General features: G+C 46.4%; 1 non-coding gene across 1 annotated transcript; it reads left to right on the forward strand.

Annotated features, from left to right (window-relative positions):
* Positions 1 to 761: 761 nt before the first annotated feature.
* Positions 762 to 835, forward strand: trnai-aau. Its single transcript has one exon. It is a non-coding gene; the product is annotated as a tRNA-Ile (tRNA).
* The last annotated feature ends 5431 nt before the right edge of the window (positions 836 to 6266 follow it).

Consider the following 6266-nt stretch of genomic DNA (forward strand, 5'->3'; position numbering starts at 1 on the left):
TGTATGTGTGTGTGTGTGTATGTATGTGTTTGTGTGCATGTGTGTGTGTCTGTGTCTGTGTGTGTATGTGTATGTGTCTGTGTGTGTGTGCGTCTGTGTGTGTGCCTGTGTGAGAGTGTGTGTGAGAGAGAGAGAGAGTGTGTATATGTCTGTGTGTGTGTGTCTGTGTGTCTGTCTGTCTGTCTGCCTGCCTGTGTATGAGTGTGTGTGTCTGCCTGTCTGTCTGCCTGTGTGTGTGTGTCTGTGTGAGAGTGTGTGTGAGCGTGTGTGTGTGTCTGTGTGTAAGTATGTGTGTATGTGTGTGTTGTAGCTCAATAACAGAAGATAGTAAATGACTTTAGCTGGGCCTGCACTACAAGTAGAAAAAATCTAACTTCTTTATTTGCTGTGTGGATAGGACTTCATTTCAGTTTGGTTTTCAAGAGGGAAAAAAAACTTGGACATTGCCAAGTCGGAAGCGAGTGGAACAATCTATAATGGAACTGATGAGAATTAAAGTATTTTCCAGGGGAAACGTGGATAGTCCCTGCAGAAGGAAATAACTTAAATTGATGTATCTAATGAAGAAGTGGCTTGGGGAAATTAAGATGCAAAACTGAGTGGTGAGCAAAACAGTTATAATTTATAGAGTTAAGACTGCTTCCTTTGTTTAATTATTTTAAACTGAACAGTCATATGACAGAGATAGTAGGAACTGCAGATGCTGGAGAATCCGAGACAATAAGGTGCAGGGCTGGATGAACACAGCAGGCCAAGCTGGTGGTCGGTTAGCTCAGTTGGTTAGAGCATGGTGCTAATAACACCAAGGTCATGGGTTCGATCCCCATACTGACTAAGTGCGTCGAGTGGCGTTGCTCGGTGTGACTTTGTGCTCTCGTCGGAGGTTTGTCATATGACCGATACAGCTTAACACAGAAGAGTATGAAGCAAATTCTCTTGATAGGAGGAACGAAGAGAGGGAGTTTTATTTTATTCATTCGTGAAATGTGGACATCGCTGGCTGGCCCAGCATTTATTACCCATCCCTAGTTGCCCCTTGAGAAGGTGGGGGTGAGCTGCCTTCTTGAACCGCTGCAGTCCATTTGCTGTGGGTTGACCCACAATGTCCTTAGGGAGGGAATTCCAGGACTTTGACCCAGCGACAGTGAAGGAACGGCGATATATTTCCAAGTCAGGTTGGTGAGTGGCCTGGAGGGGAACTTGCAGGGGGTGGTGCTCCCATGTATCTGCTGCCCCTTGTCCTTCTAGATGGAAGTGGTCGTGCGTTTGGAAGGTGCTGCCTGAGGATCTTTGGTGAAGTTCTGCAGTGCATCTTGTAGATAGTACACGCTGCTGCTACTGAGCGTCGGTGGTGGAGGGAGTGGGATGTTTGTGGATGTGGTGCCAATCAAGCGGCTGCTTTGTCCTGGATGGTATCAAGCTTCTTGAGTGTTGTTGGGGCTGCACGCATCCAGGGAAGTGGAGGGTATTCCATCACACTCCTGACTTGTGCCTTGTAGATGGTGGGACAGGATTTGGGGACTCAGGAGTCACTGCAAGTCCTCTCGCCTCTGACCTGTTCTTCTAGCCATTGTACTCATGTGGCTAGTCCAATTCAGTTTCTGGTCAATGGTTGATCATGAAGTTGGGGGATTCAGCAATTGTAATGCCATTGAGCATCAACTGGTAATGGTAAGACTTTCTGCTCCTATGATGCTGCTTGGCCTGCTGTGTTCATCCAGCTCTGCACCTTGTTGTCAATGGTAAGACTGTCCTTTGTAGGAAATGGTCATTGCCTGGCACTTGTGTGGTGTGAATGCTACTTGTCAGGCCAAGTCAAAATAATGTTCAGCTCTTTCTGCACATGGACTTGCACTGCTTCAGATCTAAACTAAAATGTACAGTTTTAAAGAATATCGAGGAACAAAAAAAATTGGGGTTATGTCCACGTAAATATTTTTAACTGACAAGACAACTTGAGAAATTCATAAAAAGTAAACAGGATCCTTAGCCTTATCGATGGAGGAATAGGCTGTAAAAGCAAACATACCATATTGAAGGTAGGAACAGAGGAAACAGGATTTGGAGTAGGCCATTCAGGCCCGCAAGCCTGCTTTGCCATTCTGGATCATGGTGGATCATCTGGCTCATATTTCTGTCCTATACCCATCCCCGATGTTATTAATATTTCGAAATGTATTAATCTCTGCCTTGACCCTACTCACTAACTGAGCGTCCACAACCCTCTGTGATCAAGAAATCCAAAGATTCACTCCCTCTGAGTGAAGCAATTCCTTCTCATCCCAGTCCTAAATGGCCTTCCCTTTATCCTGAGACCGTGCAACACCCCCAGCCCCCCACCCCACCAACCAACCCCGGTTCCAGATGCCCCTACACCCCAGTCAGGAGGGGAACATCCTTCCTGTATCTACCCTGTCATGCCCTGTTCAAATGTGAAAAAAAGGTTTCTATGAGATCACCTCTCATTCTTCTAAATTCTGGAGAATACAGGCCTAGTTTCACCACTATATCCTCACAGGCTAACCCCAATTCAAAAAGAACTGAGAGAGGCAAAATTTGACCAGGGATAGTCAGCATGGATTTGGTAGAGAGAGGTTGGGCCTAACAAAACCAGTGGAATTTTGTGAGGAGGTCACCAAGTATATGTATTAGGGTAGTGTAATTCATGTAGTTTATATGGATTTCAGCAAGGCCTTTGGCAAAGTCCCACATGGATTCCAGGATACATAAACAAAAATTGCTGGAAAAACTCAGCAGGACTGGCAGCATCTGTGGACAGAAACAAAAACAAAGTTGCTGGAAAAGCCCAGCAGCATCTGTGAAGGAAAAAACAGAGTTAATGTTTCGGGTCTGGTGACCCTTCCTCAGAACCCCTGCCACTTGCCAAAGTTGAATCCAAAATTTGGTTAATGGCAGGAGACATCTTCACAGATGCTGCCAGACCTGCTGGGCTTTTCCAGCAACTTTGTTTTTGTTCCTGATTTACAGCATCCACAGTTCTTTTGGTTTTTATTCTGTGGAGAGAAAGCAGAGTTAACGTTTTGGGTCCAGTGACCCTTCCTCAGAACTGATTGTAGCGAGGAAAAGCATGGTAAATATGGTGAAGATGGGGTAGGGTGAGTTGCAAACGAAAGGTAAGAGAGAGAAATACAGCTGGGTAGACAAAGGAATGGGGAAAGGTCAGCACGGGAGAATGAATAGCAGCTGATGGGGACCGTTAGTGGTTGACAGTAGGTTTGTGGTAGATGCTGCCAGACCTGCTGAGGTTTTCCAGCAATTTCTGCTTTTGTTTCTAATTTCCAGCATCTGCCATTCTTTGGGGTTTCGTTTTGGATTCCAGGGTAACTTGGCAAAACAGGAACTGCTGGAGAAACTCAGCAGGTCTGGTAGCATTTGCGCAGAGGGAAACAGTTGACATTTCTGGTCCAGTGACCCTTCATCAGAACTTGCCAAAGTTGGATCCAAAATTGGTTTAATGGCAGGAGACAGAGGGTGTTGGTAGAAGAGATAGTAGGAACTGCAGATGCTGGAGAATCTGAGATAACAAGGTGTAGAGCTGGATGAACACAGCAGGCCAAGCAGCATCAGAGGAGCAGGAAGGCTGACGTTTCGGGTCTAGATCCTATAGAAGGCTGTTTGTATGACTGGACCCTGGCATGTAGTAGGTCAAAGCGTCTCACCTGTAGTGTATGATTCTATTTTTAGAAATATCTGGTTGGGCCTCAGTTGAAGAGCATTGGCTGTTCTGAGCATCATGTTTGAGGAGATTGGAGACGGTGTGCTGGACATTTACTGGAACAGGAGAAGGGATGATGGACCACAGCTTCATGGAGGAACTGGAGAGTTGATTTGAATGAGGTGTTTAAGACAGCGCTGCGGACACGCAAAGTCATCCAGTGTAAATCTGAGAAAGAGTGGTTGCTGGGAAGCTGGGAAGCTGCAGTGGTTTGGGAGAGCAGAGATCTCAGGGCCCAAGTACAGAAATCACTAAAATCTAATCGCACCAGACAACAAAAAAAAATCAAGAAAATTTACTCAGAGAGAGTAGGAACTGCCGATGCTGGAGTCAGAGACAACACAGTGTGAAGCTGGAGGAACACAGCAGACCAGGCAGCATCAGAGGAGCAGGAAAGCTGACATTTCGGGTTGGGACCCTTCTTCAGAAAAGTTACTAGAATGTTGACCATTGCCTCAATTTGTTTACAGAGGAGTGAAAGTTACGCCACCGTTATATAAAACACACTGGGAGTCACTGAGTGTAGTCCTGGGCCCTGCAGGAAGGAGAGACTGGCCTTTGGGGGAGGGGAGGGGAGAGGAGAGAAGGGGAGGGGAGCAGTGGGGAGGATGGGGAGAGTGGTAGGAAGGGTGAGGTGAGGAGGGGAGTGTGGGGAGGAGTGGTGTTCGGGTAAGCTCAGCAACCCACCACAACTGAAAGGGTTAAAATATGAGGCCAGGTTGTGGCCAGTAATGTCCCCAAATACAGAGTAAAGTGTGATCTACTGAAGCTGATAAAGGGTTTTGATGGGCTCTGTAGAGAGCAACCAACTCCTGTGATGAGGAGGAGTCCAGAACAAGGGCAGGACCTTCAATCTAGGGCAAGACCATTCAGGAGGGACATTGGGAAGCAATTGTTCACACAGAGAGAAACTGGAAATGTGCAAACCATTCCTGCTGCCCCCCACCCCGCCCCCCCCACCACCAACCCCACTTCCCCCTCAATCCTCTCCAATCCTGTAAAGCTGCAGATGCTGGAAGTGACTTGAAAATGTAAAAATTGAAATGGATTTTTGTGGACTACAGGTTTTAAAGAATATGGAATTCAGGAGTCTGAAAGGCCACTTCCCGTTCCTCTGCAATGTCCTAAAGGGGCTGAATGGCTTCCTGCTGTACCTGTGTAACAAATCCAAAGGGCTGAATGGCCTCCCACTGCTATGTTCAATCTTACCTCAAGGCCCAGCAGAATAAACTCATCGCAGTCAGCACAAACCAGTCCATCCAAGGTGTTGTAGTAGATGCACGAGGACAGACACGTTATACAGTAACACTCACACACAGGCACCTTCCACAGGCTCGAATCAAATGGAGACAAACATACCCCCTCGATAATGGGTCTGGGTAAATGCAACAGGCAAAAGACAGTGTAGATATCAGAGGCAGAGCGCAGAGAGTTTTCACAACAACCACCTCATAGATTCATGGCCACTCCTTTGCTCACCATTCACAGCAATCTCTCTCTCTTTTTCTCTCTCTATCTTTCTCTCCTCCTCACTGCCAGCTTCTCGATCACCCTTTCATTCATTAGTGTCACACTAAACTTTCCTGCTCCAATGTCTCATCCTGAGCGTCTGCCTGCCTTTCAGTCTGACTGTCCTGCATCCTGGTTCATCGTAGCAAGTCCAACACTCATCTTTCATCCTTTTGCAGGTCTCCAGCTCTGTCCTGCCTCCTTCCCATAGCTAGGGTTTCCGCTGTTAGCTACGGTGAGCACTCTGAGGTCCCAGGCAGATGATTATGGGTTCAGGTCTCACTACAGAGGCAGGAACCCCAATCCAGGCCAACACTCCCACTGCTAGAACTGAGGGGGTGCTGCACTGTCAGCGATGCCAACTTTTGGGTGGGTCACTAACTGATCTCCCATACCCATTCTCAGTGATGTGAAACAGCTACCTTTTTTAACAAAGAGCAGGGAACTTTCTCCCAGTTTCCCAGCCAATATGTAACCCTCAAGTGATTGCAACAGATTATGAAATCACTACCATACTAATACCTTTAGGATCTTGTTATTTTCAACTTGGCTTCCAGTTTTCCTACATTTTAACAATAGATTTTAAAACAGTTCCAGCGTCAATGGACGAGACACGGTGGGAATGTCACCACAGCAGCAGGTGGGATTTAAATTCAATTACATTAAAACTGGAAAAGGGCCCACTAGTGGTAATGTCCCTACCCCTGGATTGGGAGGTCTGATGTCAAGTCCCGCGTGCTCAGAGGTGTGTAATTGCATCTCTGAACAGGGTAATTAGAAAAATAGATAAATAAATAAATATCTGGAATTAATCATGGGTTACTTGGTAGAACACAGAACATAGAACAGTACAGCACAGTACAGGCCCTTTGGCCCACGATGTTGTGCTGACCTATTATCCTATAAGATCAAACCAACCTGCATACCCTACATTTCACACTTGGAATATTGTGTTCAGTTCTGGTCACCTCATTATAGGAAAGATGTGGAAGCTTTAGAGAGGGTACAGAGGAGATTTACC

This window comes from Rhincodon typus, chromosome 16 (genome assembly GCF_021869965.1).
Source record: "Rhincodon typus isolate 14 chromosome 16, sRhiTyp1.1, whole genome shotgun sequence".
NCBI lineage: Eukaryota > Metazoa > Chordata > Chondrichthyes > Orectolobiformes > Rhincodontidae > Rhincodon > Rhincodon typus.